The sequence below is a fragment of the Lactuca sativa genome, chromosome 2, assembly GCF_002870075.4.
Source record: "Lactuca sativa cultivar Salinas chromosome 2, Lsat_Salinas_v11, whole genome shotgun sequence".
Taxonomy (NCBI): Eukaryota; Viridiplantae; Streptophyta; class Magnoliopsida; order Asterales; family Asteraceae; genus Lactuca; species Lactuca sativa.
In genome coordinates, this window is record NC_056624.2 from 25,464,303 (window position 1) to 25,476,478 (window position 12,176).

The following is a 12,176-nucleotide window of genomic DNA, read 5'->3' on the forward strand; positions in this document are numbered from 1 at the left end:
AGTAGTTATCAGTGTCTGATTAAGTGTTTTCTGGATTTATAGCCGGAGGATCATTGGAGCAGCAGTCAGACATCTGCCAATCAGCTTTTCAGCAGTCAGCCTTACGAGGTGAGTTACCTTCCAGTAAAAGTGGTCTAAGGCACCAATTTCAGCCCACCAGTAGGAGTTGTATGTTAGATGATTGTCCTTGTGATATTCATCTAGGTTTGCTACTACCTCATATGCTATGTGCTAGTATGATATGATGTATATGCTAGTAGCAGTAGGGGAGATATTCCCTAAGATTTCCGGTCGATAGGGCCGAAGGGGGTAGTCATACCCAGTCATGATAGATAGAATATGATTATGTGTTACATGTTATGTGGTAGTAGTAGAGGGGTGAAATAGTCCCCAGATAGAATATGATTATGTGTTACCGAAGGGGAGGCCAGCATCCAGCTATGCTAGGCAGTATCCGGTAGTGAGGACCGAAGGGGAGGCCAGCAACCAAGTATGCTAGGCAGTATCCGGTCGAGAGGACCGAAGGGCAGGCCAACACCCAGGTATGCTAGGCAGTATATGGTCGAGAGGGCTGAAAGGGTAGGTCGGGAACCCATATATGCCTGACAGATATGTATATTATGTGATTGTATGGTATGCAGTATGATGGGGGAACTCAGTAAGCTTCATGCTTACAATTTTTAGTTTTTTTTCAGGTACGTCTTCAGCGAAGGGGAAGCAGCTGGCGCGGTAGCTGCACATCCTACACACACACGTTGGATTTCCGCATTACGAGATTCTTTGGATTGTACTCTGATGTTGTTATATTTATGGTTTGGTTTTCAGAATTGAGATACTAGTTTTGTGAAATGATATGTCTTCACTATGTTTTCTTATGGAAGTTTTATAAATCAACTAATTAAAAATGAAATTTTTGGACTCGAAATTTAGGATGTTACAAGTTGGTATAAGAGCCTTAGTTTGAGGGATTCAGACACACCCTCGGGGATGTCTGGACTAAAACCGAGGGATTTAAAGGCTTTTACAAAGAAAATGATTTTCTAAAGGCTATGTTAAAAAGTGTTAAGAAAGAACAAGGTGTGTGATGTGCGTGACCGGCCGAGCTCAAGTAAGTTTTTCCCCAAAGTACCCATACAAGTTTATGTTATGATTATCAGTTCAGTAGAACATCATGCTAGATTAGGACTAAGGATCCAGGAAGGATGCCTTACGTGCCTGTTATATGTACTTTTGAACTACATGATAGTATTGATTAGACAGAGATAGGATAGCCTGTTTAGGTTAATCTTGATTATATGAGGTTATAATGCATGCTAGTACAGATTCTTGTTATGTGGATAAAATTGCTCGAGCTTGTTTCCTTTTTGTCTGAATGCTGCTTGCTTTGTGTTTTATGGGACTCGGAGTGATGGGAGTTAGCTATTAAGTGGGTACGTTAGGTCACATGCAATCAAGGTTGAATAATCTCAAAGTGTTGGATTTGACCCTATTACGTAGCTCTTGTTTGAGTCTTAACCATTGCAGGGATGAGTCCCTTAATCGAAGTATTATATGAGCCTCGTGGCATGTGATTGTATCCATATGGTGGCTAGTTGGCATTGCAAAGAGGCCTTCAGTAGCTGATGACTGGTTTGGGTGGAGTTAGAGGTACCCTAGGGAAAGCCTAGGATGAGAGTTGCAGAGATCAGTAGCAGTAGAAGGGACTTGGTGGAGTCGAGGTAGTTCTTGAGGAAAGTACGCATAAATGTGGAAGGTAGTATGGGTCCGTACAACTGAAAGTAGTGGATCCGTACTTGAGTCGAGGAAGGCTGAGACGAGACCAGGAAACTTGTGATAGATGTGATCCCTCTAGATGTATCAATATTACTGACGGTTGTCATTATGTATTACGAGAATGGTGGTACTACATCCGAGGCCAGCCGTTGGCAGTTCAGGAGAGGGATCGGGTTCGAGTTCAGGTTCTGAACCAGTGGATAAGAGGCTACGCGAGTTCATCGCATCTGAGATTACTAGAGGTGTCCTTGATGCGACTTCGGTCATCTTTGGGTCGATCAAGGAAGGTATCATTGAGCTGATGGAGGATCGTCTCAGGGCGTTCAGGAGTGACATGGCGACCAGCCAGTCAGGATCACCCACACTGTCCTTTTAAGGACTTCAAGGGCAGTGGTGCGCCGGATTTACATGAGGGGAACGACCCCATTGCTGCCAGACGATGGATTGCAGACATTAAGTCTGCACAGTTGACTAGCTTTTGCCCCGAGGGGTCGAAGGTTTGATATGCAGCAGGATGTTTGAGAGACTGGGCTAGGGATTGGTGGGAGTCGGTTGGTGACTCTCTGGGAGCCTCGGCTGTTGAGGCTATGACTTGGCCGAAATTTGTGACCCAGTTCAAAGTTGAATTCACGCATGTGGTGGAGCTCCAATAGTTGGCCCGGGAGTTCTTGGATATGAGACATACGAATGACACAGTGGTGGAGATCACCGCCAAGTTCCGGGAGAGGGCATTAATGATGCCCAGTATGCGGGAGACGAGGATATGAGTAGGACCCACTACAATGACATGCTGCGAGCCGACATTCGGGAGCATGTCAATTTTTCAGCTTGCCCTACCCTGGATTCCATGATTGCCAGGGCAAGGGAGAGGGAGATTGACTTGGAGCATGTTTGGAAGAGGAAGGTTGAAGAGGGACAGCTGACTAGGGCTTCGGTGAAGAAGCTCAAGGGATCAGACGCTGGGCCAAAAGGCCAGCAGGGCCGAGGCCGCTGCAGGAAATGCGGCAAGTCACATGAGGGAGAGTGTAGGTTGGGATCGTCAGACTGCTGTAAGTGTGGCAAGTTGGGGCATTTCAGCATCGATTGTGCTGCCCATGCACCCACTATTCATATATCTGAGTTGTTGTGTTTCCACTGTAACCAGAAGGGCCATAAGAAGGCCAATTGCCCCCAGTTGACAGCAGCAGCGCTAGTGAAGGCGCCAGCTCCAGTGACCCTACGGATTACGGATGGCCGGTAGGGCAAGCCAGAGGCTCTAGTGGTGAGGGGTCGGGCCTTCCAGTTGACTACCGAGGAGGCAGGCGCCGCACCTGATGTGGTGATGGGTATGATTCTTTCTCCCTGATTTATTCATATGATGCTTATGATATTGATATATGCTCTGTATATGTATGTTTAGGATCGTTCCATGTGAACGACATCCCAGTTCAGGTGTTGTTTGATTCCGGCGCTACCCGATCATTTGTTTCTATTATGCTTAGAAAGAAGTTTCATGAGTCCTCGGGCATGTTGGATTGCCCTCTAGAGGTCGAGATTACGGACGACCGGTCTGTGCGAGCATCAAAGGTCTTCCGAGATTGTGTTTTGAGGTTGTTCAAAGAGCGTTATCTAGTAGATTTGGTTCCCATACCGTTGAGGGGGAACAATGCTATTATTGGTATGGATTGGCTAAGCCCTAATGGGGTAGTGATTGACTGCGCGCATCAGTTGGTTCGGATCAGGAGCCCAGGTGGGGGAGATCTAGTGATTCAGGGCGAGAGGCAACAGTGAGGACCAGCTTTATGGTCGGCAGCGAGGGCTAGGTGCTACCTTCAGCAGGGTTGCGCAGGATACATGGCCTATGTTATGGACACCCGGGAGACGGGAGGGGAGACGATGGGTGATGTGCAATTAGTGCGAGAGTTTGTGGATGTATTCCACGAGGAGTTGCCCGGGATACCTCCGGAGAGGCAGGTGGAGTTCAGGATCGACCTAGTCCCTGGTGCAACTCTGATAGCCAAGGCACCGTATCGGTTTGCTTCTCCTGAGATGCAGGAGTTGTCTACAGAGCTGCAAGAGCTTTTAGACAAGGGATTCATTAGAACGAGCAGTTCGCCATGGGGAGCCCTGATTTTGTTCGCAAAGAAGAAGGACCGGTCGCATCTGATGTGTATAAATTATCGGGAGCTGAATAAGGTAACAGTGAAGAACTGTTACCCACTCCTGATGACCAATGACCTCTTTGACCAGCTACAAGGAGCATCTTGGTTCTCCAAGATTGATTTGTATTCAGGTTATCATCAAATGAGGGTCATAGAGGAGGATGTACAGAAGACTGCCTTTCGGATGCGTTATTGTCACTATGAGTTCGTGGTGATGCCTTTCCGGCTCACCAATGCTCCTGCCGTGTTCATGGATCTCATGAACCATATGTGCAGACCGATGTTGGATCGGTTCGTGATAGTTTTCATCAATGACATCTTGGTTTATTCCAAGATGCAAGAGCAGCATGAGGAGCACTTGCGGGAGGTTCTGGATACTTTGAGGAAGGAGAACTTGTATGCTAAGTTCTCCAAGTGTGACTTCTAGTTGCGCGAGGTGCAGTTTCTTGGGCACCTTGTTAACCAGAACGGGATATCGGTTGACCTAGACAAAGTGGAGGTCATGATGAGATGGGAGGTTCCAAGGTCTCCATTTGAGATTCAGAGTTTCCTAGGATTAGCCGGCTATTATCGGATATTCATCCATGATTTCTCCAAGATTGCCGTAACCTTGACCAGGCTGACGAGGAAAGTTGTGGTCTTTTGCTAGGGGCCTAAGCAGCCGGTTGCATTTAATACATTAAGACAGAGATTGTGTGAGGTGCCAATCTTATCTCTGCCAGAGGGCATGGACGATTTTGTCATATACTGCGATGCGTCCATCTCGGGTTTGGGCGCAGTTTTGATGCAGAGAGGACATGTTATTGCTTACGATTTGAGGCAGCTGAAGCCTCACGAGGCGAATTATCCGACGCATGATTTGTAGCTGGGGGCTATTGTTTTTTCCCTCAAGATTTGGCGTTGTTACCTCTATGGGGTTCGTTGTACCATTTACACGGACCACAAGAGCCAGAGGCATCTCATGGAGCAGCCGAATCTGAATATGGGGCAGCGTTGGTGGCTTGATGTGGTGAAGGATTATGATTGCGAGATCCTCTACCATTTGAGGAAGGCCAATGTTGTGGCCGACACGCTTAGCCGCAAGGCAGTGCCAATCAGGGGTATCTGTATGAGGATAACTGTGGTGGCCCCGCTGTTGGGGCGGATCCGAGAGGCCCAACAGGAGGCGATGAAGGAGGAACACCGGAAGAGCAACCGTATTGTGGGTTAGGTTTCCTCCTTCGACTATGATAGCCTAGGGTTGTTGACCCGTCACCATAGGGTGTGGGTCCCCTATCATGGAGGCGTGCGTCAGATATTGATGGACGAGGCACACAAATCCAGGTTTTCTATTCATCCCGGGGCGACGAAGATGTATAGGGATCTTCGTCTTGACTATTGGTGGCCCTGTATGAAGCGAGATGTAGCATGGTATGTGGAGCGGTGCTTGACCTGCAGGAACGTCAGGGCCGAGCACCAAAGGCCACACGGTAATATGCAGCCGCTGGATATGACCATGTGTAAATGGGAAGATATTACCATGGACTTCATCACCAAACTTCACAGGACCGCACGGGAAGTGGATTCCATATGGGTCCTTATGGATCGGTTGACCGAGAGCGCCCATTTTATACCGATCCAGAAGAGTATATCGGCCGAGAAGCTGGCCAATGTTTACATTCGGGAGGTGGTGGCTCGGCATGGAGTGCTAGTCTACGTGATTTCCGAAAGGGATGTGTGGTTTGCTTCCAGGTTCTGGAAGAAGTTCCACGACGATTTGGGTACTCGTCTGCACTTTAGCACCGCATTTCAACCGTAGGCAGATGGTCAGAGCGAGCGGACCATCCAGACTTTAGAAGATATGTTGCGGGCGTGTGTGTTAGATTTCGATGGTTGCTGGGATAGTTACCTCCCATTGGTAGAATTCTCCTACAACAATAGCTACCACGTGGGTATAGATCGTCCTCCCTTTGAGATGTTATACAAGTGGAAGTGTAGGACCTCGATATGTTGGGGTGAGGTTGGCCAGAGGGTTATGGGGAGCACCGAAGTGGTGCTCAAGATGACAGAAAGAATTCAGCAGGTCAGGAGCAGGCTTCAGACTGCACAGAGACGACAGAAAAGCTATGCCGACAAGCGTCGTTCAGACCTGGAGTTTCAGCTCGGGGATATGGTTCTCCTGAAGGTGTCTCCTTGGAAAGGCGTCATCCGATTCAGGAAGCAGGGCAATCTGGGCCCCAGGTACATCGGGCCTTTCAGGGTTTTGGACCGGGTGGGCAAGGTGGCATATCGGTTGGATCTGCCAACGGAACTTAGTCAGATCCATGACACTTTCCACTTCTCCCAGATGCGAAGGTGTCTGGTAGACGACTCGAAAGTGGTGCCCCTGGAGGATATACAGGTTGATGGCAGCCTGAACTACATTGAGCGGCCCGTGGTGATCCTTGACTGGAAGTCGAAGGATCTGAGGAACAAGAAGGTCGAGCTGGTGAAGGAGCAATGGCAGCACCAAAAGGGCTCAGAGTGGACGTAGGAGCCGGTGGACGAGATGATGGAGCATTATCCAGAGCTTTTTAAGGACTGAGCAGTAGACTTCGCGGACGAAGTCTAAGATAAGTGGGGGAGATTTGTAGCACCTGGTTCCCGGTATGAATTTCTTTCAAGTATTATTCATTTTTTTGGCCTCGAACTCGGCGAGTTGTTAGCCAACTCGATGAGTAGGAGTGACTTGGACCCGGGAATTTAATGACCTACTCGACGAGTAGGCCCTGACTGGACAAAACCCTAACCTAAGGGGTTGAACCCTATTTAAGCATCTCATTCAGCCTCCCTTTGTCCCTATTGCTCTCAGAACTCTCCATATCAAAGCCTAATCGTTTGTGCAAAGATCTAAGGCCTTTGTGGTGGTTTTGGTGATCTTGGAACATAAGAAGGACTTGAGGATTCAAGAGGAGGCCAGAGGAGTTCGATTTTGTACACCCTCTAGAGTTCTTTAGCGGTATAAAGTTCATACCTTGCTCTTTCATGTGTTAGATCCCTTTTTGGGGTGATTTAGGGCTTTTAGGAGCCATTGTTGGTGACCAATCATGATTGCAAGCATGGTTGGGGCTAAGACTTCAGATCCAAGGTCTTTGAGGGGTTACAAGGCAGAAAGGGACTGATTTTGGAGCCTTAGAGGGCCCCATGCATCTTAAGAGTCTCATTCAGGGCCATTTGAGCTCACAGTCCCATCCATGCACGTAAAGTTTGTAACTTTACATGCTAGATCGATCTTAGAAGCCTAGATCTATCTTTTGGTCAAGTGTTATACATCAGAAATCGAGAAATGAGACTTGGTCATTATCAACTCGATGAGTCGTTCTTGGACTCGACGAGTTCATGGCTTGACTTCCCTTTTCTATTGTGGTATGAAGGAACCTAGTGAGTGTTAGAGTGGTCCGGGGGAGTGACTCAACGCATTAGACTTCGCCATAGACCTGGAAATCATAGAACTCGACGAGTTGTTCATACAACTCAGTGAGTCAAGGGTAGACTTGTTCATAGGATAGGGATGAAGTCGACGAGTTGTCCATACAACTCGGCGAGTCGGATGAAGGTTCATTCGTGGATGTTTTAGAAGGGGAACTCATCGAGTCATTGCTAAACTCGACGAGTAGGGGCGTGAAGAAGATCAGACGAAAGGATAGGGACTCGACGAGTTGGCGGCCCAACTCGACAAGTTAGGTCAACTGAAAGTGGACTTTGACTTTGGCTTGGTTAGGGGTAAAATAGTCATTTTACCCTCAGAGTAGTTATCAGTGTCTGATTAAGTGTTTTATGGATTTTTAGCCGGAGGATCACCCGAGCAGCAGTCAGACATCTGCCGATCAACTTTTCAGCAGTTAGCCTTACGAGGTGAGTTACCTTCCAGTAGAAGTGGTCTAAGGCACCAATGTCGGCCCACCAGTAGGAGTTGTATGTTAGACGATTGTCTTTGTGATATTCATCTAGGTTTGCTACTACCTGATATGTTTTGTGCTAGTATGATATGATGTTATATGCTAGTAGCATTAGGGGAGATAGTCCCCAAGATTTCCGGTCGATAGGGCCGAAGGGGGTAGTCATACCCAGTCATGCTAGATAGAATATGATTATGTGTTACATGTTACGTGGTGGTAGTAGAGGGGTGAAATAGTCCCTAGTATCTGGTCGAGAGGACCAAAGGGGAAGCCAACACCTAGGTATGCTAGGCAGTATCCGGTCGATAGGACTGCAGGGGAGGTCAACACCCATGTATGATAGGCAATATCCGGTCGAGAGGACCGAAGGGTAGGCCAGCACCCAAGTATGCTAGGCAGTATCCGGGAGAGGACCGAAGGGGAGGCCAGTACCCAGGTATGCTAGGTAGTATCCGGTCGAGAGGACTGAAGGGTAGGTCGGGCACCCAAATATGCCTGACAGATATGTATGTTATGTGATTGTATGGTATGCCGTACGATGGGGAAACTCACTAAGATTCGTGGTTACAGTTTTTAGTTTTGTTTCAGGTACCTCTTCAACGAAGGGGAAGGAGCTAGTGCGGTAGCTGCAGGATTTCCGCATTACGAGATTCTTGGGATTGTACTCTGACGTTGTTATATTTATGGTTTGGTTTTCAGACATGAGATATTAGTTTTATGAAATGATATGTCTTCACTATGTTTTCTTATGGAAGTTTTATAAATCAATTAATTAAAAATGAAATTTTGGACTCGAAATTTGGGATGTTACACATAAGTTTTACAAAAGAAATTCTCAAAAGTCACTATCATGAATCAGAGTATCCCAAAATCGTAAAACACATAAAATACAAGATGATGCGCACGATCAAGCCACCGTCTTGCCCTGCCCTATTAAGTACTTGAAACCATAATAATCAAACTATAAGACACAACTTAGTGATTTTCCCCAAAATACCACCATTCAACATACAAAAGCGTGGATACTGGGTCTACAACCATCAGAGTGGATTACGCCTGAGCCCACAATACGAGTCTATTTTGCCTAATTGGCCCACAGCTCATGTCTAGATTGCTCCCGAGCCGACATCATAAGTGTGGCTTGCCTTTCCAGTGCTCAACTTATATCTTTCTTTCTCCCTTGTTTGTTGGCTTCTGCACAGAGCATTATTGCCTTAATTCAGTCACATTATGTCGACAAATGCAACAGATAACATATAAACAACAAACAAATAATCATTCAAATCTAACAAATCACTACTACATAATAACATCCTATATACCAGGATACATAACCTAGTAGGCCGACATTGGTGCTTTCGAGCCACGCGTACATTGAGTAAAACTCACATCACAGTCTGTTAGATAGCTGAATAGATCACTGCTGCAAATGTTGCCTCAACCGGTCACCTATACAATTAACAGGGCCCCAAATTTCAAACTTTTATTCGAGTTACCCAAATTTCCCTTAGGTTAAACTTGGTCAAAAACCTTGGCAAAGTTCAAGGTAAAAATGTCAAAGAAGTCAAGGTATACAATATATTGAGTACTCCCATCGTACTCCATCTTTGTGCATGACGTACGTGACTTCAGCCTTGTAGACGGTGTGTACCAAATGCCCAACATACTCAAGCTAGGTCCACTCTACCATTAAGCACTTATTCTCCTAAGATCGTTCTTCAAAATCTTAGATCTGAGTCCAAATGAAATTCTAATTCATAAAGTTTCGAATGTTATGAGGTGGCACGGATAGAAAGTTCCCAAAACCAAAATGCTAACTTATTGCACAACTCCAAGCTTCATATCTCTTGCATGGGAAAAAGGGAAGAATCAAGTTGACATTTTTATGACTCAAAGCACGAAAAAACATATGAAAGGACAACTTATTTGGTCTAGAGTAATCAAAACTCATATATACCAAGATTATGGGACGAAAAAGCACAAAACTCAAGAACTAGTAAGATCTAATGAAGTATTCATCAAGTTCAGAACTTCATACTTTCTGGAGGTTGCTTGAGAGGTGAAAATCCTAGATCTACAATGCTTGCATCTTTCCAAGAGCACTCCAATGATCTTCTTCCTTTAAGGATGGACATACAACACTCAAATAGATCAAAAACTCTCAAACGGAGATTAAGGTTAGCAAAGGGTTGTTTGGGAGGATAGAGGTTGATAATGAAAAGGGTTTATGGAGGTTAAGATGTTTAAATAGGGCTAAAAGCCCGGAATTTAGGGTTTACTCACTGGTCGAGTACACCCAATGTACTCTTATTTATGCCGAGCGTAAATCATTAAGAGCATGCCTATCGTACTTCTTGTAACGCTCGACGTAACCCAAGAATCCACAACTTCCACTTCAACTTCAAACGACCATAACATCTTCGTTTCAACTCCATTTTCGAAGTTCTTTATATGCACGGATGGGTATTAAAGAGCCCCACAATACTATCTAATTATTTTTGACTTAAAACATACCAAACTAAAATTCTTATCTCATGAAAGAATTCTGAAGAAGCTTTTTCTGACATAACCCTTCGACTCCAAAACAATCCAAGAGCTTGGATCACACAACCAATATTATCTGCATCTAATGGCATCTAAACCCTATTCCTTGAAACCCAATGCCTTCACTTGATCCATTATTTTCCATAATCCCGAAATAAGAACTTCTAGAAACAGGATGTTACAAATCTCCCCCACTTAAACTGGATTTCGTCCTCGAAATACGTCTTGGTTAGGTTTTCTAAAGTGACGCCAACAGATTCCATAAGCTCTCTCTAACCATCTTGAAACTAAGGCATCATATAAAGACACTAAGAGACCACTCAGGAACCCAAAACTATAAATCAAATCTGATAATATATTCCCCAAAACTGGCAACTCGTCATTTTAACTTTAGAAACGATGCTCTAGGGCTGTTGGTCATCCAACCTACCCCCGATTACCTTACTAGGAACACTATCAAATCATGCAGAAAGAATACTCAAAACATCATAATCATGAATTTCACCAAATTCTAAACTTCGTAAACTATGCTCGAAAACCATATATACACACTTGGCTTCCCAACAAGTTATCACTGACCTGCTGCTCACACAAGTATAATGATGGCCAATCAAATAATCTCATGTTGTATTCAAATCCCTCGTCAGCTTAGGTGTATCCCCAACCGACAAAATACTCGAGACATTTGCAACAAACTTCATGAATCGAGATTTTAGAACTGACACTTGACATTGGTAACCATGCTTTAAATGTGTGGCTTGCCAATAGATGGGTTTTGCAAAGAAAACTTTCGGCTAGAGAGTTCTGATGCACAAAATAATACTCCAACAAACTCTTATTGTTCACATGATCCAAGACCTAAGAGCCTCATTCAATTGACTACTTGGTCTTACCCATGTGAATCACACAACCACTGGTCCACAATACATCGTGACACCTTCTAGCCACAAAACGATAATCTCACAGTACAACACTGATCTTGCCATCATTCCATCACAAGCTTCAAGATTTACAACCAACACCACATGGTCCTAAAGATACTCAAAAATCTATTCGCCATCTTGTAGGAACCCAATCAAAATCCCTCTCAATGCTAACCAAGCACAATATATACCATACCCATTTATCATGCACAATCCCTTTCATAATATAGGCAGCTATCAATGCAAAATCAAATGAAAACATGGTCACACACAACTAGAGAATAAGATTGGCAGTCGTACTCTTGATTCAATTCAATGGCTATAACCCAAATATGAACCATGCATATAATTCGAACCAAGTGTTGCATTGCTATCTTGTACAATCCACATGTACCCGTCACAACAATATCTGATGAACTGACCACAATACACACCCTTAAGAGATCCTATAACCAACCCTGGTTCTACTGCATTTCTTTTTCTTCACAACCTTACCCAAAGAGTGAAGTACCAGCAAATCTAATGACATGACGAACCTCAATTAATAGTATAAACAACCTCATGAACGACCAAAAGAAGATCCCATAGCTTTGATTGGGACTGAACCGATCCCATCAAAACATAATTAGCTCGATGAAAGTTCTAAAGTTATTAAAGAATGTAGCTAAAACCCTGGTCGGATCCATCCAAGAACCAACCTTGCCATCACAACATGCCAGAATTGGATTCTGCACAGATCTAAAGTCACGTCTGGAAACTGATCAACACTGCCCCAACATCTAAAGTCCCCAATAACCAAGGACATCTACCAAACTTGATCCGTACTTAACGATAGGCTGACATATCCAATGAACTCCAACTGATACAACTCAAAACTT